The following is a 22,794-nucleotide window of genomic DNA, read 5'->3' as shown; positions in this document are numbered from 1 at the left end:
TATGTCCAGTAAAATGTGATTACAGAACTATAAAAGTCCAGGAGAGTGATCATGCCAGGCAGAGTTTTGCTTCCTTACATTCCCTCTGTGAGAACAATGGATCAACAAACTTATTTGGTAGATTGTGTTGGTTTTCTGTGGCTATTATTAAAAATCACCACAAACTGACAACTTAAAACAACACATTATTATTATCTCATGATTATGGGGGCCAAAAATCTGATATCACAGTTGGCAGGGCTGAGTTCCATATGAAGGCCCTAGCAAGTGTCTGAAGGCTTTAGGGGACACTCCATTCCCACACAGCCGTGTGTGTGTGTGTGTGTGTGTGTGTGTGTGTGTGTGTGTGTCTCCCTTTGTTTCTCTTTTTAAAAGATACACATAATGATGAACCTGGTCTTGAAAATCAGGCTTAGGTCCTAAATCCGCTGGTGTTGAAGATTAAACACCAAGAAACACTGAGGCAAGAGCAAAAAAAAAATATTTAAAGGATAGAACAGAAAGAGAGAAAGAGGGAAAGAGAGAGACGTCTAGAGAAGAGGGGGTCCAGAGCTGGTGTCCGAGGGAATGGGAGTATCCTGCCCCTTTTATAGATTTCAGGTTTCCTTTCTTCTCCTGTCACCTTTTCCCATCCTGCCTACATGACCAAAAGGGGAGGAAGAGAGCTGTCCAGGAAGTGATTGCTTATGTTGGAAAGCAGAATCCTTAGCCTTCCCAGGAGGCTTTTAGCAACTGGATGATGGGGAAGTGCTACCAACCCATTTCCTTTTCTTTGATAATCAGCTACCCTTTGTCCTGGTCTCAATGGCATGTAGGAGCCTCCTAGATAGCTCAAGGCCATCTCTTCATCTCAAGATTCTGCATTATCTCTACAAAGACCCTTTATCCAAATAAAGTAGCATTTATACCTTTCAGAGATTATCACTTGATATCTTTAGTTGACCATTATTCAATTTTCTAAAAAGACTTCATAGGAGAGCCACTAGGCTTGGTGAGGAAGCATCAGAAATTTGAATTGAGCAGATGAAAACTGCTACAACGGTTGAGGAAAGGGGAATCATTTGGAATCCAGTCTGGGGAGACAGCTTCATGGACATAGGATCCATGCTACATAAGACAGATTGTGTAGGATCTTGTGAAGAAAGGTGAGCAGAGACCTAGAGGTGGGGAAGGCTGAGATGAATTTTGGGACAATGAAGAGGCTTGTTGGGCAGGATCTGGTCCGTATTACATGGGATAGTATTCATGATTTGTGAAGTGATTGATACAGAATAATTACTTTTTAATAAATTTTGGATTGTTAAATACAAAGCAGCCTTCTCAGTAAAACTCTGTTTTCTGGCAGCTGTAGAAGTAACAGTTCAGAAATCCCAAATGTTCTTCCATATGCACACTGAGAAGGCCATTTATTTCCCCATATTAGAGCTCAAAACATGAATTTCCAATAAGGAGTCTCTGTGGTCCCCAAGAGTGAAATGTGGTCCAAATATAAAAATACCTTTAAGGAAATTGAGGTAACGCCTATGGATTTGAGAGGTAGAGCCTTGGCTCCTGAATGATGATCAATCTTTACTGATGTTGCTTCATTCTAAATATAAATCCTCATTTACGCAAGCTCTCTGCACAGTGCATTCAGCTCGGTCCTATGTCTCAGAGCAGTGGATCACTTGGGGCTTAGAGTGAGTCTGGTAACTTTATTTTTGCAAAAGATGTATCTATTCTGCTGGGGAATATCATCATTTTTCTTCATTCTCACTGACATTTTGTCCATTATATTCTGAGTTTGCCCATAGGACAGAAATAAATAGCTCCGTCTTCTTTAAAAACAAACTATGAATTGAATAAATTTAGAAGCTGCTTGGTGAGCCTGATGCTGATCAAGGAGTGTCTTTCTTCAATTTATTCAGTACCCACCCTATTCCTAAAGGAGACTGATGTTTGTTTTGGTTCATGGGAAAAGCTCTTGGCTTCATGGATGGAGCCAGAATAATTATAGGTAAGAGTTGGGCATAACTAGAGCCGAGCCAAGGACATTATCGAAAATCTGATTTTCTCTGTTTTGTAAGGTTAAAGCCATAGCGCTATACCAGGCAAATTACATTTATGACTTAGTACATTAGTGTTTAAAAATCCTACCCTAGTGTAAATTATCATGTGTGTGTGTTTCTGAGGCAGCAGTCTCAGTGTGGAGGTCTTCAGTATTTTCCTTCTTTGTTTCATGGGGAAATCCTACTTCTCAGGAAACTGACTCTCTGCTGTTTGTCAAAATGGAGGGTTCTTTCACAGTGGCAATTTCACAGTGAAACTCTTTTGGTCCACAAGGATCAGAGTACTCTTATAGGAAGTGGAATTTGAGAGTGCTTTTCAAAGCACCTTCTAGTCTTTCTTATCCCTCCTTACCCTCTGAAGTGTATTAAGGACCCTGCTGCCTTTTTGAATTTTCCCAAGTTGCACTCTGACACTGAGACTTGGGTCTCACCTGATTTGGAACACACAAGTGGTGAAAAGTTGATCAGAGAGGAAACTCATCCTCTCTCCCATCTGACTCTAATGTGTGCACTTAGACACTTCCTGCTGTCTTGGCCGGCTATCCTATAATCTTAGGCATCATGTTAAGAAAATAGATTAAGTTAGATAAGTCTAGACTTAAATAAAATAAATTTTAGGTTGTTAGTAATGCCTCAAGTAAATACATTCAATTAGGGCTTTATGAATCAATTCCAGATTCTCTAAGCCAATTCTCTAAGCCAATTCTCTTTTCCTGCTTGGTGGTAGACAGGATTCTAAGAGAGCCTCTAAGATTCCTGGCCTCTACTCCTTCCAGTTATCAATCAAACATTGATCTAGGTCTTATTGTGAGTGAATTTTGAATATATAATTAAGATCTCAAATTAGTTGACTTTAAGAATCTGAAGGAGTTGAATCTGAATCAAAAGAGCCCTTTAAATCTGGGTCAGAATATCTGAGACAGAGAAATTAGAGTAATTTGAAGCTTGGGAGGGATTTGTTATGAAGGAAATTCTTCTGGGTGGTACTGAGGATGTAAGGCACCATAGGGCAAGGTGAGCAGGCAGTTTCTAAGAGCTGTGGCAATCCCCGGCTGGCAGATAGCCAAATTGACCAAAGAACTGAATTTTGCCAACAATCTCAATGAGTTTAGAAGCAAGTTTTCTTTTCTTTTCTTTTCTTTCTTGAACCTCCAAATAAGAAGTCAAACTGGAAGACATCTTAATTTGAACTTTAAGATACCTTGAGTAGAAAGCAGTATTGCCTCTGCATAGAAGCGTGAACTAATAGATGTTTTTTGTTGTTGTTGTTGTTTAAAAGTCACTTGAATTTATGTGAACTTTCTTTGCAGAAATAGATCATGAGTACACTCTCTTTTTCTCTGTGGTTGCACATAAGCTCTAGTACATTCATGTGGTGTCAAGGTCTCAGGAAGGGAGAGAGGTTAGAAGGTGACACTAGGTTCTCAGATGCAATCAGTTGACTTTGGAAGTCACTGCTGTTACCTCCTCCCTCCCTCTCCCACTAGCCCACCTCCCACACCAGCCTCTGATGTGTATTCTCAGTCCTGCCTGTTCTCTAATGATTGGGCTGTGCTGCTGTCAGCTGTGATGTCTCTGTCTCTATTAACTATCTCTCTAGAATGACCCCTCAGGGTCTCTGAGACCACCCTTGGGTTGCAGACCCTGGAATCCTCTCTCAGGCACTTCTTATCTAATGTTCCCCACCATTCTGGACATAGGCTTTCTCTGTAAGGCTCGAAACATTCCTAGACCTTTAGTGGAAAAGAAGAAGTTGCCCTCTGTCCTAGAAAAAACTCTAGACTTCTTTGGACATTCTCAGTCCTACTCCTCTAATTCTCATACCGGGTGTTTGAGTCAGGAAAGGGTCAGGTGATAGATTACCTTTTTGAGAGAATGTCATCAGAGTCTCACTTTATGGCTTTCATCCTCAACTCATTTCAGGAAAATATATATCACCTCAAATGGGAAAAACTAGTATAGAAAGCATTCTGGTTTCATTTGTCTCATACTTAGGCTTTGGCATATGAAACTGAAAGCCAATGATTTGACTCATTTTTTCTGGTTTTGCTGTGACAACTCTATCCTGAGGGAATGAGTGTTGTGTAAGGAAGGAAAAAATCAATTAATACTTTAAGTACGCCTTCACCATACACAACATTTTTTAGAGTAAATTTTAAAAAGTGGAACTATTTGAAGAGGACAGGAGAGCCTAGTTCTCAATTAAAATAACCCAAGAATCATGACTAAGAAACTGAAAGTGCTATCTTTGGAAATGGCTTTTAAAACAAAGTTATTGTAGAAAGACAAAGAATGAGTTTAGTTAGCATGCTATTACATGATATTTTTTTCAAATCCTAATAAAGTTTTATAAAGATTTTCCAATATTTTATTTCAAAAATAAAATATTTTAAGATTTTTTCCCCAAATCTTCATCTAACATTTAATATTTGAAAGTACAATAGATAAAGATGTAACTTCATGAAATTGCGAGGAAATTGGTATACGTGTGCAGATTTTTGGTATATTAGTTTAACATATTGGCTCCTATGTTTTTTTCTAATGTGAAAGAATATTTCTACTAAACAATGAATAGAATTTACCAGGATAATTCAAGAATCTGTGAAATAATAAAAGACTTGAACTGTTAGGAGATGTAGCAATAATTTGTTTAAAATTTCAATCATTAATGCCAGGCTGTTTATAGCAGGCATTTATTAAGTTCCAACCTCTGTTGTATGCCAGTGGGAGTCTGAACTGTGTTTAGGTCAAAGATTTACAATTGGTCTACTTATGAAAAAAATTATAAAGCAAAGTGTTTTAGAGTTAGATTTAAAAACTTTAACTTTTAAGAAAATAAACTAAATTAACATGTTTCTTTGGTGAAAAATTGGTCTTATAGTCCTAACTTGAAAACTTGCTTTGTGTTAATGAGATGTTTTCATGAAGGTCCGTGACAGGGAAAGGATCACATTGACAGTGCTGACTGAAACAGACGTAGTTCTAAATATTTCAAAGTTGTTACTAGCTTAGGGTTAAATGATTGAGTATAAGTATTGCACACAGAGGAAAACTTACTGGAAATTATTACAATGTATTAATTGGAAATACAGTTTCTGTAAATAGGGAGTGGTAATGTTTGTGAGTAGCAAGTTTTGCAGTCATTTATTCAAGTGTTGGTCACTATTAACTTCTGGACACAAAGGTTAAAAGCATGAGGCTTGCCATTGGAAATGGAGAGGTTGGCTTAGTGTGCTGCTACTCATTTGTCCTTTATTGGCTTTGTATACTCTTTGGCAGATATGAGGGACAGAAAGATCATGGGTATAGGAATCAGGGTACAAATAAATTCAGATCCTCACCCATGTGAAAGCTAGAAAACCAAACTCTACAGGCAACACAATGGAAGTATAGGGAGCTTCAACTGTGTCTGAGACAGAGATTTACAATGATGTCAACATTTATTGTCTTACATTTCCCCCTTTCCACATCTTTTAGTTAAGTTGTGGATATTATAGCAGCATCAATCACAAAACAATTGTAACTCCCCTCCCCCCATATTATTTGTTGGTACATTGTAATTATACATAGTGGTGGGATTCATTGTTGCATATGTGCACATGCACACAAAATAACAATATAATTTGGCCAATGCCATTGCAAGTAGAGAATGGTAACCTTTAAAGAATACTTACAGCCTTGCTTGAGCTTTATTATGCCCTGGACCAATAGCTCCATGGTGTGGAGAAGGGTCAGCCCAAGACACATGGCTCCCAGCCACACCCCACCTGCCTAGTTCTCACCCAATTAATCCACATCAGTGGATTAATCAACTGATTAGGTTACAAGTCTGACAATCCAACCATTTCACCTGTGAACATTCTTTCATTGTCTCACACAAGAACTTTTGGGGAACACCTCATATTTAAGTCATAAAATAGAACTTTGAAGAATTGTATTTTGATTTAGAAATATTATCTGAGGTCTTTTAGGTGCTAAAGTCTTATAATTTGGTGTTAAATGCAGTTGTACATTTTATCATATAATTTAAAGGACAGGTTGACATATTAGAGTGTAAAATCAATATGTCATTTATTACTTGTAAGTTTTAAACTTAGAATTTCATAATGCTTTTCATGTAAGAGTTAACATGTTCTCTATTGCCGTACCAATTATCTTCTTGGTTTGTGTCTCCTTGACACAATATGAATGTGGAAAGTTAGATTTTTATATTGTTATGGGTCAACATGATTCCTCTCATTTTTTTTTAAATAAAGAAAAACAGACTCAGAAAACTCTGGTTTCTCTGTGTTATATCTGTAACTAGATTTGTAAAGTGCAGTGGTTTTTCATACAGGTACCTTGCCTCTTTGTTCTTCAGTAAGTAGGATGCTTAAGGATCTTGGGGATCCCTATCTCCATGGGAAAAGATAATATGAACTGAGGAAGACAAGGGTAGCTGTGCTTATCATCCTACCCTCATTGCATTAGGTTTACTTATTTATTATTCAATGTGGACTATGATAAATTAAATGGAATGAGCAAATCAACTTACTGAATGTTAACAATTCTGTTAAGTTATTTTTGACTCATTCTGTCTGAGATTTAATTATGTTTTCATGTTGAACCATTTTTCATTTGAAAATGCCCTCTAGTACTTATGGTGATGTCTCATTCATTAAAATAATTTTTGCGTGTATCACATAAAAATTGTACTTCAATTATTATGGCTTTTCTTGAGATGACGTTAACCCTCTGGCCTGGTGCTAAAAATGCCTTGCCACCTTAAATAGATTAGACAATGCCTTGATGCATTTAATAAGACACTGGGATAATAAAATTGATGAAAATAAAACTATGCTTTTTCCCCCCACACATTTTCTTTAAAAAGTTAAGAGCAAAACCCTTTGTCTACTGTTGTATTTTTATCTACTTTTCCTGATAGGAGGTGTAGAGTCTACTGGTATTTTTACTTTAAATGAAAGCTTAACTACATTTAGATAGTCAAACTCCTCATCAAACTTCTCTTTCTTGATCCTATTTTTTATGGATTCTCATTTTTTGGATAAAGATTCTGAGTAACAATCCTAGTGTTACAAATGTATTGCAAGTCTTACTGGATAAACACATGCTTAGAATATAGATTGGTTTTGAAAGGAAAGTGACCACAACACTCGGAGTGACCAAAAGATCTTTATTGCAGCAGTGCAACAAAGAGAAAAGAAGGAAGGAAAGAGAGAGAGAGAGAGAGAGAGAGAGAGAGAGAGAGAGAGAGAGAGAAGAGAAAGAAGAGAAGAGATGAACAGGGAGAGAGCAAGAGCAAGAGAGAGACAGAGAGTGCACGCAAGAAAGATGAAGAGCAAGAGAGAGAGAGAGCAAGAGAGAAAGAGCAAGAGAAAGAGAGCAAGAGAGAGGGGGGCCTGGCAGGAGGGAGTTTTTATAGCCCAAATCTAATGGGGCCTCTGGGTCTGCAAGCTGCCTTGTTGGCCCAAGGGGGGTTGAGTGCTCAGCCTTGAGCGGGACTTGACACAAACAGGTGATAAAGGACCAGATAGAGGGGGGTTTGAGTGCATGGGCTATCTTGCAGCCAACATCTGTTCAGCCTGCCCTGCAGACAACACAGTTCAGCCTGCTCTGCACCCAACAGGTTTATCACTTTCAACTTGAAAAAAAAGTCCTCTCTCAGAAATTCCTTATAGGCATATGTTTGATAAACATTGAGTCTTAGGCCTCAGATGAGTGTACCTTATGTTGGGACCTCTGCTGACCACGGAAGTGCAATCTCTGGGGAAAGAGGAAGAAAGACCACTGTTGGGAAATCCCCAGTCTTGTGATTCTGGTCTTGTGACTCCGTGTACTTGACAGAGCTTGAGAAATGGCTTCCATATATGTGCCTGAAGGGCCTCAATATATGGCTTCCACAAACACAAAGCATAACTCCCCAGCAACGGGGCACACATACCTAATGGGGTATTGTTTCTGTAACTAGGGTAATGGGGCTCTGTTTCTGTAACTGGGGTGCCTAGGCTACCCCAACCTGGGGGACTCTCCGATCTCTGATTGGCCCCTGCCTTTGCCCCCACCTCCCTTCTCCTCTCTCTATATAAGTCCTCTCCCTCCACAAGAAACTGAGTGGCTGCGCCATCTCGGCTGACTCAGCTCCCAACTCCGTGTGATTTTTGCCAGGCTGGGTGGCAGCCGGGTCACCACACTTACCCTCTAGCTGAGCCCGGAGACACTCACTAGCTGGTCTAGTGATTCTCCTCAACCTCTGTGGGAGGGCGGTCTGACAACCTTACACTCAATCACGTTTTCTTTCAATAATTTCTTCTAAATCTGTGGACACTTTGAGCCAGTTTACACCTAGTTTGACTCCCAATTTCACTGCATGCTTTGTTCTTGGTCTTATTAGATTTACAAATGTGTTCATGATTAACATGCAGTTATATTTGTTCTGTAATTCACTAGTGCTCAATGGACACTTACTACTTCTCATGGTTGGCTAAACAAGAGTTTTCAGTCCACAATTGTCTTTTTTTTCCCCCATCTTTGCTGATACAGGAGTTCAGATGAGGTGATGGATTAGAAGCATCCAGAGTTTACTTGATATTATATAATGTCCTTGCTGACACAAGGAAAGTTTACACATTTAGTAATAAAATTCTGTGTTCATTGTCCCAGTGGACTAGAAAAACCTAAGCTTTAAAATGTAATTTTGATAAGAGAAAGGCTGAATATGGGGAAATAAGTTTTACTTACTACAGACATGGTGGGTAAAATTGAGTGGAAAAAAATGAGTTACAGAAAACCAGTGCTTTCCTGAATTAATGCTCATTCAGGGACAAGTGTGACTCTGAGGACATTCATGAAAAGGCAGTATGAATTTTCATTCCTGTTTGTAAGAGTTTCCCAGATTCCAGGACAATGCCTAAAAAAGTGATCAGAATGACTTTTGCAAGCTACTTTCTATTTTATTCTGGGAAATAATAGGAACCATCCACACTAGAAAAGTGGAAGGTAACATTATAGAATGCTGCTTACCTGATGAGTATAGATATTTCAATAAATGCTTAAAATATCTTTATTAACATGTAATTGACATTATTAACAGCACCTATTTAAAGGGTGTAATTTTTGAAAAATTAAATAATATAATTCCTTTCTATGATCTACAATTTTTTTTGATCTTTTTTAAATTTTTACATTGGTGGCTTATCTTTTTATTCTCTCAATAGTAGAAAAACTATGCTTTAAATAAATTAAAATAATTTTTGAGTGTATCACATAAAAATTGTACTTCAATTATTATGGCTTTTCTTGGGATGATGTTAATCCTCTGGACTGGTGCTAAAAATGCCTTGCCACCTTAAATAGATTAGACAATGCCTTGATGCATTTATCTTTCCAGGAGCAAATATTTTAATTTTGATCAGTTTTTTTTTCTTTATGGATGACATTTTTGGTGTGGAAGCTAAGAATTCTTTGCTGATCTAAAGTTAAGAGCATTTTCCTCCTATATTTGTTATATGTAGAAAAAAAGATAATTATAGGATTTATATTTTATGCCCATTTCAAGTTAATTTTTGGATGAGATGTGAAGTATAGTTTATTTTTTGCATTGTAAATATCCAATTTTTTTCACCAGCATTTTTTGTTGAAAAGATTCTTTTCTCTACTGAGTTGCCTTTCCAACTTTTTGAAAATCAATTGTCCATGTAAGTGTGGGTATGTTTCTGGACTCTCCATTCTATCCCATTATTTTCACTGTCATGGTTACTCTAGGTTTATTATAATCATTGACATCAGGTGGCATTAGTCTTTCTACTTTGTACTTCATTTCCAATTCATTTTGGACTACATTTCTTTAAATTTTCATGGATTTTTTTAGAATCATTTTATAAATTTCTACCAAAAAGCCTAATGAGGTTTGGATTGATATTTTATTGAATTTACAGATCAATCTGGGAGTATTGGTATCTTAACATTATTGAGTACTCTTAGTTACGCATATGTCTCTTCATTCATTTAGTCTTATAAATCTTTCTCAGTTCCATTTTGCAATACTAAGTTCTTGCACATATTTTCAGATCTGTACCTCAGTATGTCATATTTTATATTGATTCTAATGATACATTTTATGGAATTTCAATTTCCAATTGTTTGTTGCTATTCTTAGAAATGAAATTACCTTTTGTTCATTGATTTTTCTAGCCTCTATTCTTGTTAATAGAATTTTAAAAAATAAATTACATTGGATTTTTTGTGAATTTCAACCAATTTTATATTAATAGTTCCATGCATCACCATCTTGATGTTTAGGGCCCATGAATATTTCGTTGTTGCTTTGTCTAAGGTTTTGCTTGTGAAAATTTTAAGTATTCTATGATAATGAACATTTAGAGCTCTAACAAAGGAAGCATGGAGTTATAGGAATTATGGCTGGAACCCAATTGCAGTTAGGGATAAAATAACCATTTTTGGCTAGAGACCATGACTAACTCAAAATTTTAAACAGTTCCCTATATATTGTTAGTGCTCAATAAATATTAAATATTAGCATAGTTAAGTGGGCTAAAAACTCTTCTTACCAATATTGATTGACCTTCATATGACATTTATCTTCTAAAGAAATATAAAAATGCATTGAGGCAGTCACAATGTCTCTCTGTTAGATCATTATTTTCTGTTCTTTGTCCTTTGAAACATTATAAAAAGCTTTAATTAGGATTAGCAACAAAATTCTGCCTTTATCAAAGTGCATTTAATGAAGGTGTTTGGGTTATTTTCTCTTGAATAATTTAAAGTATTAAAACTTTGTTCTTTAGGATGTTCATAGAGAACTAATCATAGCCAATAAATCACCTTCAGAAGAAATCTGTTCAAAGAAAGATTTATATTTTGCTTTACCTATTTAAAGATGTAGAAAGTCAAAATAACTAATTCAAAGTTACGTGGAGTTTTTCAGGTAAATAGTTTCTTTTGATCTTTTCTGGGGAACTAGGTTCATAATAGAAAATATTTTTATTTCAATTATCAGGCAATTAGATAAGTTTTTCTTTTGAGAAATACCTCTTGCCCCATAAATCTGTTTGCACAGCCATCTGGGTACTCCTATAGCTTCCTGTTATTCCCTTTATCAGGGCACTCTTCATTCTGGGTGAGAGTTGCCTGCTCACACAGTGATGATCCTCTGAACTGTCAGCTGTGTGTGGTCAATGACTTCATCTCTTCTTTCTTCCTAGTATAGTCTAAAAGATAGAAAAGAACAACAACAACAACCAAAATCAAAATACATTGCTACATTGCTACTAAATGAATGAATTGCTTCAAAACATGATTGCTGTTTTAATCAGCTTTTTGTTGCTGTGATCAAAGTACCCAACAAGAATAACTTAGAGGAGAAAAGGTTTATTTTGGCTCATGGTTTCAGAGGTTCAGTTCATGATTAATTGATTCCATTGATCTGGGCCCTAGATGAGGCTGAACATCATGGTGGAAGTGTGTGGCAGAGGAAAGTTGCCCAGTTCATGACATCCAGGAAGCAAAGAAAGAGAGAGCTATATTAACCAAGGATAAAATATAAACCCCAAAGGCACTTATCCAGTGACCTACTTCCTCCAGCCACACCCTCCCTGCCTATAGTTACCATCCATTTCAGTAGTTCTTTTAAATTATTAATCCACTAAATGGATTAATCCACTGATTAGGTTATAGCTTTCATAATCTAATTATGTCACCTCTGAATACTCCTGCATTGTCTCACACATGAGCTTTTTCGGTAGGCCTCATATTCAAATCATAACAATTGCGTTAATAACAAGTTTCTATGCACAACATCATATCAAAAGTCAGGTGGAGTTATAATGACCTAATTTTCATGCATATAAATATTATATAAGGAAATTCTAGTATAGTGGGTGAACCAATTTTTAAAACTTAAAATCTTTTTATGCCAATGAAAATGTACTCATACTAATACCCCAAAGAAAATATTCATGAAGAATACTTTGTTCTAAATCACTACCTTTAGATAGTATACTGAAAATTGCTATTTTAGCATTTCTTCCCATTAAACTCTACTACAATGTAGGCAAATATCAATCATAAATCCATTTTCAAAGAAAAGGAAAGTAGATGAATTTACAACTAGCTGCATTTTTTTGTAGTGAAATGGAAATGAAGTTGGAAACTAATTATTAAAATGTGATTTGTCACTATTCATAGTTGTTGCTTCTTCATGCAACCCTTCTCTCTGATTATAAAGTTCAAGGAAATAAGGAACAAAGGGTAAATTCCCTTTGATTGCCTAATATGAAGTCCACCTAATTCTTCTGCTTCAAATGCTAAAGGTTTTTGAAACTTTCAAAGGAAGCTTTTTGCCTTTTATGAAAGCTAGAAAAAGAGGTGGGACCCTACATTTGCATGACGTGAGGTCATATATAACTCTAGATCTCAAGCAGGATCCTAATTATTTCACTCTTTGAATTTGTTTCATTCTGAGTTGCCAAAGTAATGATATATTCTAAAGCACAAGAATTTGAGAAAGGAATAGAAACCATAGGGATGGTGTTAAATGCCATGTTGCAGAGCAATGTGGGAAAAGTACTTAAAGAAAGATATATGCCCTCGTTTGAGTTTTATCAAAGCAGAAAATGAGACCAGAATTTTAGTCTGAAGAGATTCTTTGGAGGATGACTTCAGAATTTGGAGTTAGGCAGCAGTAAGGGCAAGAGAATGAAAAGCCCGTGACCAGGGATTGTATTAAGATGCGATGGTGAGTTAGGAGCAACTGATTTTGCTGGGATTTCAGAGCAGTGTACAGAATGCCTCTCAGAATCATCCACTTGCAGGCCAGGAGCCAGCACAGGGCCCATCTCTTCATGACTCAAGGTTGCCGTGGGGTCCTGACTATCCTTTGCTGACATGCATCTCTCATGGGCAGATGAGCAGGCTCCTGGGAAGGCAGTGACCCCAACAGCAGGACGACACAAGGTTCAGGCTTCAAGTTGAAGGCAGGTTGTGTGAGGTGAGACGGGGCCCACATAGCACCATTCAGTGGAGCTAGAGCTGAAATCGCAAGTGGAGTGATGTGAGGTTGAGCAGCTATAAAATGAGATTATTTATACGACCCAGAGTTCTGACACAAATAAGTATAAAGCAGATGAGGAAGGACAGAGAAGGCAGAGCCAGCAGAAACTAGACAGTTTTGAGCAATAAATAAGTTCTAAATCATGTCAGTGGCTGTCTTACCTTTTAGAACTAACAACTGTGGATTTTTAGATAAAAAGGCATCTTGGGATAAAGCAATCTTTGTCAGACTGACACAAAACCCAGAAGCCTCAAGTGAAAAGTTTTATGAATTTATTACAGTGTTGTATATTTTCCTTTTGGCCTGTTTTCTGTGGTTTATTAAGCCACATAAAACTGAAAAACTCTAAGCCAGATAAAATACCATTTGCAGAAATAAAAAAAAAAGATGGAAAACAAAAGTCATAAATGCTAATTTTCTTTTCAGTAGCATTATAAGTTAATAAAGGAAATATCAATTCTTTAAACTTTTTTTGAACAATTAGAGATGCACACAAAGTTGCAAAGATAGAATGGAGAAGTCCTATGCACATGTCACATAGCTTATAGCAATAGTTCATCTAATGTTTTTGTGGTAATTTAGCACAACTAGGATATTGATGTGAGCTCCCCATTTTATCACCTGCATGTATTCTTGTAGCTATCACTGAAATCAAGAAATAGGACTCTACCATCATTGTAAAAGTTCTCCTCACTACCCTGATAGTCCTACACAGTAATGTTTGTAGTAGCCTTACTTGAAGTACTCAAAACTTAGAAGCGGCAAAATGCCCTTCAATAGGAGAATGGCTTAATGAGCTGTTGTGCACACATTCCTGGAGTACTACTCAGCGGTGAGAAGAGCAAACTATTGCTACATGCAAAAACTTGGGTGCATCTCAAGGACATTTTGCTGAGTGAGAAAAGCCTGTCTCAAAAAAGTCACATATTATATGATTGAATTGATACAGCATTCTCAAAAATGACATAATTATATAGTTAGAACAGATTAGTGACTATTAATTTGATTTTTAAATTGCAATAAAATTAACGGTATACTGGATAAAAATTGAAATAGCCAATCAGCATGTGAAACTGTGAACTAAATCAATGTAAATTAAAATAAGACATCATTTTTTTAAACTCTTGGAATGACAAGGATGAAAGGAAATTAAGTGATGACAAGGTTTCAGGAAGCAAAACTCTTAGATCTTGTTAGTGAAAGCTTCTAGTTTACGGGCTGTAGAATGGGAGCAGAAAGGGAGGCTGCTACATTTTAGTCAAGACCCTTTCTTGTCCCACCCTGGTGTAATCCTGCCCAGAAGGGGTCTCAGAACATATGTCTAAGACAAGTTTAGACTGTGCATTTAAACTCCATCTTTTTACACCAACCTTCACACCCTCCTTCCTTGGTCACCCTGTATTCCTGGGGTATGTACTTGCAATTTGCCCTGAGAAAGAACAGACTCAGGCAAGAGGCCATTTTAGTCCCTGGAAGAAGGCTTAGGGCTGCTTGTTCAGAGAACTCTCTAGTTCCAGAAACTCAGGTAATGATGTAGACTAGAGCATGTAAGCTGTGGGATGTCTTCCCACTCAAGGCAGGGCCATGGTTGGAACAGAGCCACACAAGAAGCCCTTTGAAGTAGGGGTGAGTTCAGAAGCCCTTGTTGCCCACATCTTCATAATATCTGCTACAGTCTGGATATGATTTTTCCCCACCACAACTCGTGGTGAGGCTTGGTCCACATTAAAATAGTAACGAGAGGTGTTGTGACTTTTAAGATGCATTTGAAGTCATGAGGGATATGCCCTTGTAAATGGGTTTTTCGAGTGGGGAGAAGGATTATTTATTGGGAGAGTTTGTTCCCCTTTTTCTTTCTTAAACACGTGACCCCATTTCTTGTTTTGTTTTTTTGCTATGCACAGAGGAGTACATGGCCCCCACTAGAAATCAAGCAGATGCCTGCATCCAATCTTGAACGTTCCAAAGTTCAGAACTATGAGACCATATTATTCTTTACTTTATAAATTACCCAGTCTCGGGTGTTCTGTTATAGCAACAGAAAATTAATTAAGATATTTTCCAACTTTGAATTATGCTAATATCCATTCACAGGTAGCTAAAAACATTTTGGTCCATTCAAATAATGAAGTATCATACAGCTATTTCAGATTTTAAGATGCTGAAATAGAACTATTATACCATCCTGGAATATTACTCCCAGATTTCGTGTTTTTTTTTCTATTGGCTATGATTTAGTCATGAATCCATTGTGGCTTATTTTCTTATTTCTATAACACAAATATGTTTGGAGAAATAGATATGAATTAATAGACGCTCCCTCTGAAAAATGGGGTTTCAAGAAAGACAGTGGAAAGGAAGAAGGATTTTAACACTATGCCCCCCTACTTCTTTACATGGAAAATTCATTATTTTTTATTAATCATAAAATAACAACAAAAATGTAAAAGCAGATAGAATGAGTACTATTTTCATTTATAATTGAGGAAACTGAGGCTCAGAGGGATTGGGTTTACTCTTGTGAGAAAGTGACTTTGTCCATTTGTTCTTTTATAATAAAATTCCACAGAGTGAGTAATTTATAAAAGATAGGAATTTACCCCTCATAGTTCTGGAGACATCTAGGATCATGGCACTGATCCCAATGATGCTTTATCTTTGCATCCCCTGGAGGGGACAAATACTGTGTCCTCCCATAATAAAAGGTAAACGGAACAAACACACTCCCATAAGCCCTATTATAAGGGTTTTAATTCCATCCAAGAGGGCGGCATCCTCATGACTTAATCACCTCTTAAAGTCCCACCTCTTAATACTATCACATTGGTAATTAAATTATACCATATGAATTTTGGAGAGCCACCATCATTTAGCAGGTGACAGAAAAAAGAACTAGATAAGTATAGACAGTTAAAGTACCATCTTCAAACTAATTCTGAGCATTGTGATCAGTAAAATGTAGGCCCAATTTTCAATTCCAGGGACTCTTGATCTGGAAATTCAACCTAAATTATGGTTCATCAGGGCAGCTTTGGAATTTGATAAGAGTGCTCAGAGCATGGCATGGGGTGAGAGAGGAGAAGATTTAAACATCTCCTTTATTCCTTGCCTTTGGTTTAATTCTGATATTTTCCCCCCATCTAACACTAGGGATATAGCAGGGGGAAAAAGAGAAATGTTTCTCTCTACTCTTAATAAATGAAGGAAAATGGCCATCTTTAAGTCTCATTTCTTGCTAAACCAAACCCAAATAATCAGCAACAATACAGCTGTAGGTCTGAAGGTAATGGATAGATATGATGGAAATGGAGGATCAAATTGAAATTTTATGAACTTCTTAAAACACTATTCTCCGTACATAGGAAGAATTCATATATGCTGTTTTGGTCAACTTCCATGTTAGAAACATGTGAATCCTGACTGTAATTTCAGAATATATAAAAATTTTATCATCAGAAAACAAGCATCAAACCTTTAATTCAAGAAATAAAGTTTTCTATTTTTAACCTAGATTCACATACAAGAAGTTGTGGTATTGATGCTTGAAATGGAAGATAATATAATTTTGGTTAGGATTTCCTTTTGTCCTTTGCACTTAGATTGTGTGCAAGAGAAACAGTATATCTAGCCAGAGAATACATGGTTTACCCTTGAAGGAGAAAAGCCTATAGGAATAGTCATTTATCACCTGAGTGTGGACTTAATAGTTTCCTATGAATGTGATTTTGTTCTAATCAGCCCTGAAAATTCTGTAAAGAAATGCATTAACTGGTCTCCCAGGATCTGATTTTCTACCCTAACTTTCAACATATTAGACAATGCATATTAGTCAGGGGCCAGCTTCAGCCATTGTGGTGATGCCATCACAAAATCCACTCTGTGAATGACGGAGTATAAAAAAAATCATTCTCTTTTATAGTCAAGCATTTGATTATAGGTATTTAAAGACCTCACTTAATGACTGAGGTGGTGGACCAAGGCCATTTTACCCCAACCCCTACTAGTATAACATCTGTTAAATTTATCACCTCTCCCCCAATATGACTGTGCAGTGTTGATTAACTAAGCATGTGGCCCTTCCAATTTGGTAACTCAAGAGAGCCCATATATCACTTAGCACATCAGAAAGCATGCCCAATTGCTTTTGCCTTCATTTATTACCCCATAGGACAGAAATGACTCTTAGCTTTCCTGATTAAAACACTGTGACTGTGCTTCAGGTTTAATTGTATACATTGCTAGTTAATAGCCAGTACTTCCCTTGGGTATAAACTTTTAAATCTCATTTAGATTGGCTCTGTGTTATATGATAGAAGCTCTAGCCACATCTTTGTCTCTAGTCATATATAGTGTATCCCTGGAATTCACAGAAAAAGTCAATACAGGTACATTTTGGAAATATAACCCACAAAAACATAATCCTTAGAAAATATTTAATTTTTAGAATTGAAAATAATATAGTTCTGACAACTCTTGTATGAAGAAAATAGACATGTTATTGGAATATTCAGGCATTTGGAACAATTCTAGAAAATATATGTGATCAATTGCAAATATTATGACCTCTGAAAGTGATGATTCTCCCTTTATGGGTAGTAAAAGGACAATGAACACATACAAATATGGAGAAATAACAATTTGAAATGATAAATAAATTGAAACCATTTTAATTAGGTGATTCAAAATATTCTTGAACCTCCTCAAAACTTAATTAAAAGATCTTTTGAAAGAATATTTTTCTTTATTACTATTAATAAATATTGAGAGTTTAAATGGAACTCAAGAATTTAAAAAATCAATAGTTAACTTATATTAAGAAAATCTTTATTGAAAACAAACTAAAAGAAAACAAATCTTTTGTTATAAAGAGAGCAGTTCTAGGGCAGGAAGAATTGTCATGATCAAATTTGTACCATAGCTTTTTACTATTATCAATAAAGAGTACTGTGCTAGAAGGGCAGGGAGAAATAAATAAAAAATAGAATTTAAAATGTAATTTAAGCAATTACACAAATTTCATATTGGGAGTAAAGGGTTTGTATTCATATTTGCACATAAACTGAACGTGATAGTAATCTACAAAAGAAATTACCTTTTTTTAATGGACAAAAATCAGTTCTGGTGAAGTGGTCATGGTAGATTATCAAATTAGTTTCCTTGTTTCGCTATTTTTGAGGGGGGGCTGGTTTATTTAAATGAAATATAGGTATAAAGTCTCCCTTTTTATATCTATCAATTTCTTCTTAAAGAGTCCCTTTAATAATTTTTGCATTAGCATTGCACAAATTTTAATCAGTTCCACATCAATTATATTGCAAGACTATGTTATGTTAGATGATGATTAATAATAGCTAATATAATCACTTGTCAGAAATTTGTACAGAACACTTATTGTGTCCTGGGTAGCAGAGTAGACACTGGGATATTCTGGTGAACTAAACCACCAACAATATCCCTGACCTCATAAAATTTACATTCTACTGAGTAAGACAGAGCATCTATGTGGGTTATTTATGTGGGTATGTCTCTGTGTCTTCCATTTTGTACCATTGTTCTGCATGTCTGTTTTGGTGCTAATACCATGTGGTTTTTATTACTATAGCTCCGGTCTGGTATTGTGATTCCTCTTGCATCACTTTTTCTGGCTAAGGATTTCTTTGGCTGTTCTTGGCCTCATATTTTTCCAAATTAATTTAATGATTGCCTTTTCTTTTTCTACAAAAAGTCATTGGAATTTTAATAGCAATTGCATTAAATCTGTAGAGCACTTTTGGTAGTATGGCCATTTTGACAATGATTAATTATTCTGCCTATCCAAGAACATGGGAGATCTTTCCATCTTCTAAGGTCTTCTTCAATTTCTTTCTTTAGTGTTATGTAGTTTTCACTGTAGAGGTCTTTCACCTCTTTTGTTAGATTGATTCCCAAATATGTATTTTTTGAGGTTATTGTGAATAGGGTAGTTTTCCTTATTTATCTTTCAGTTGATTCATCATTGGTATATAGAAAGACAACTGATTTATGGTTGTTAATTTTATATCCTGCTACTTTGCTGAACTCATTTATGAGCTAGAAGAGGGTGGAGCTTTAGATGGAGATGTTTGATGAGAGACCTAAACAAGGTGTGAGGATCTGTACAAAGAATATTGGAAATTAAGGGAATAGCTGGGAATGCCCAGGGTAAGAATATGCTTGGCTTATTTGAGAAATCCCAAACTCAGTTCTGTGTAGAGTAGAATGAGTAAGAAGAGTAATGGGAAACTAGTATGGACAAGAAGGAGCCTGGGGTTAGGTAATTTTGGGTTATGTCAGCATGGAGACTCATTTAGACTTTATTTTAGGTGTGCCAGGGAGCCATTACAGGGCTTTGAGCAGATTAACAATTTAGAAAGATCACATTAGTTCCTTTGAATAAAATGCACGGTTTGGGGGCAAAAGCAGTTAGGTAGGATAATGAGTTCTTTTGTCCATCTATAATTTCCAGGTTTCTTACAATGGACAGGCATTTCTTCATAAGAAAATAAACTTGTTAAATTTTTAAATAAAAATTGTAACAATTAGGTACATGGGATAATTATTGTTTTCATGGTTTCTTTAACTTTCAAAAGGACCTAACTTACATAGTTATATATGGTCTCCTTATTTCTGGATTGTTTGTTTTGTTTGCTTATTTGTTTTTTGTGCTGGAGTCAAACCCAAGACCTTCTGTATCTTAAGCATGTGCCCTACCACTGAGAAATGCCCCCAGCTCTAACCAACTCAGAAAATTTTTTTTAGTGATCTATCCTTTTCCACATTGAGAAAAGTGCATACCATTTTTTTGAGACATCAGACTATCATTGCACAAGGACATCTTCACAACCATTGCAGAAAATATAACACTTTCTATACTCTCTCCCTTGATTTTGTTTTCAAGACCCCAACATAACAGTTGCCATTGTTATAAGAAGTAGTGTCCCATTATGGTATAAGGAATACTTCAGCCAATGTGAATAAGCCATTGTTCATTTTCTAGACCAATAAATGATGATAGATACTGCTGAACAATAACAGCTTTGAACTACTTTATCATTATCTACTGACTGTCTTTGGCCAAAGGAAAAAAATCTCTCATGCTGGCAATGAAACATGGCATGTCATGAAGATGGGACTCTTCTTCATGCCATGTTGTCTGCGAGGAGGATGGATCGCTGTGTGTGATCACTACTTGAAGCATGGGGTTCAGGAGGAGTAATGTGGGCATTAGGCATTTTATCCATGGAGTCTGTATCTTCTCATGGTGTTTGAACAGCTACTCCATATCTGACACTGATGCCCTCAGCCAGAATTCTTAGGAACAAGCACAAAATGATCCATTTGAAAAAAATCTCAAGTACAATCCACTGTCCTCTAAGTATATGTTTAAAAATCAAAAGGATAAACGAATATAAAGAAAGTCAAATGCTGTGATCTCAGCTGCTTAATATATGAATTTTGGCTTTAAGTACATGCAATATAACACTATGACATGAATATATTAAAAATAATGATAGAAAGTGGCTAGTGGTTTAAATTTAGGTACAATATAACTGAATATTTGGAAAAATGTTTTCACATCACAGACCATGCTGACCCTGGCCTCTAACTCAATAAAGGGGAGACGAGCAGAGCACTGGAGGCCTCTTGGGTAGATAAAGTAGCTTGAATTCATCCCATTTTGTTCTTTCTTCATTTTAGGCACAAAACAAATGACTTCAAACTATGTAACTATGTATTCTGGCCTACAGACTTATATTGGCTCTCCAGGTATCATCTCATACACTCTGCAAGTAAGATGGTAAGTGACATTAAAGCAACTTGAATTACAGCCTATATTTCCTGAGCTTCTACTACTTGCCATGCCAAGTGCTAACAGCATTGCACACTTACTTAATCTTCATTGATATGGAATCCTGATGATATCCTAAACACACAGGGATGACTTCTAACCCTATTATACATGTAAAATAAATTGAAGCCCAAAAGTTAAAGATTGTACAACCAGTGGGTGATAGAATTGGGATTGAAACTCCCAATGTTTGATTTCAGATTTTTTAAATTTTCTATCACTGTGCAATTTGGTCTAGCAGTGTCCATGTCCATTAGCCATGTAAGCATAATATTTGAATTTGTTGAATCCATTCATTGCATCACATGCTCTATCAAGGTCAACTCTGTAAGATGAATTTATTCATGTCTTCTCTAGAACTCAGATTACACAAGTAGAATTTATTCAAATAATTCTTTAAAAATGTGAGTTCAATAAGATACATAATTTTTCTTCACTATCCAAGAAGATATTCCTGATGTTGCATTTCTTCTTCACTGGTTTCTTTTAGAGAACAATTTGTCTAAGTGCTTCTCCTATGCTCAATCAAATACTTTGCACAGTATTTGGACTATGTGAATCACTCTGAATGGAGTTAAGACATTTTCCTTAAGATTCATTTTTGCTCTTTCTCTTGAGCAGATTGAATAAGACACTTATTTTCGCTGTGGTTTAGGAACCCAGCTAGGTCTACAACCACATGTTCTCTCTATATACCCTATATACACAAAGACCCATTAGGCTCATGTATTATGTTCAGGAGGATAATTAGAGTAATCAAAATCTGCTCACAGTTTCCGCAGAATCATTTCTGACTAAAGGTACTAGCAATTGAATGTTTCTATTTAGACCCAAAGAGAACATGAACTTATCATTAGTGGCAGGTCTTGTTGCAAAGAAAGCCTTTGCTTCTGTGCACACTTAGAAATTGTCACATGTTAGGGTAGAGCTGCTGTATAATGCATACTAATAACTATCTGAGAAATCCAGTGATCCATTTGAGGGGAGCAGCCCTACTCTTATTAGTTTCTATATTTATCTTCTATTAACACAAATTAAAATGTGAATCTTGCTGTCTATTGATTGTGTCAGTGGTAGATTTTTTTTTCTTTGTAGAAATCATTTTTAAAGACTTTACTTGTATTAAACTAAATACTTCTGGTTAACTAAAGTCTTGGCTTTTATAAACTCAAGAGAGCAGGATCTAACATAAATTAATCATGACTTAATTGACTGAACTAATTCAAGTTCCCTCCAGTCCACTGCACAACAATATTCTTGTCTCCCAATGAAAGCTAAATGCTAACCTGCTGCAAGAGTCTTCATTTACATCTTCAGCATTACATTTTTACTGAGACTGAAAGTTTTAATATTCTTAAAATTGTTTACAAATGTCTTCAGAGTTAGGAAGATTAAATTGACTCTGTGTGTGTGTGTGTGTGTTTGTGTAATGTGTGTACACATTAAAGTTGAATAATTCTATTATTTATTCCATGGACTAACATTTTTATTTGGTGATACTGTTAAAAACACACTCCCCATTCTATATCCCAATAACAACAACATTTATTTTATTGCAATTTATAATTATTTTATCCTATTCAAAGAAGATTTATAAAATACATTGATTACCTAATGTTTCCTCTATACTTCCACCAAAAAAACAAACTTTAGCAACATTAACTAAGTCATCAATGACAATGGTTTTCTCAAAACATAATTAGATAATAAAACTAGTGAAGAAATTATCAAAAACTATGTCTCCTAATTTTAGTTTTCTAAGTAGCATATTCAAAAGGTAATGTAATAGTATGTGAAAATTTTAAAAATTC

Source organism: Urocitellus parryii, chromosome 6, assembly GCF_045843805.1.
Source record: "Urocitellus parryii isolate mUroPar1 chromosome 6, mUroPar1.hap1, whole genome shotgun sequence".
NCBI classification, from domain to species: Eukaryota; Metazoa; Chordata; class Mammalia; order Rodentia; family Sciuridae; genus Urocitellus; species Urocitellus parryii.
Note: the sequence above shows the minus strand (reverse complement) of the source record.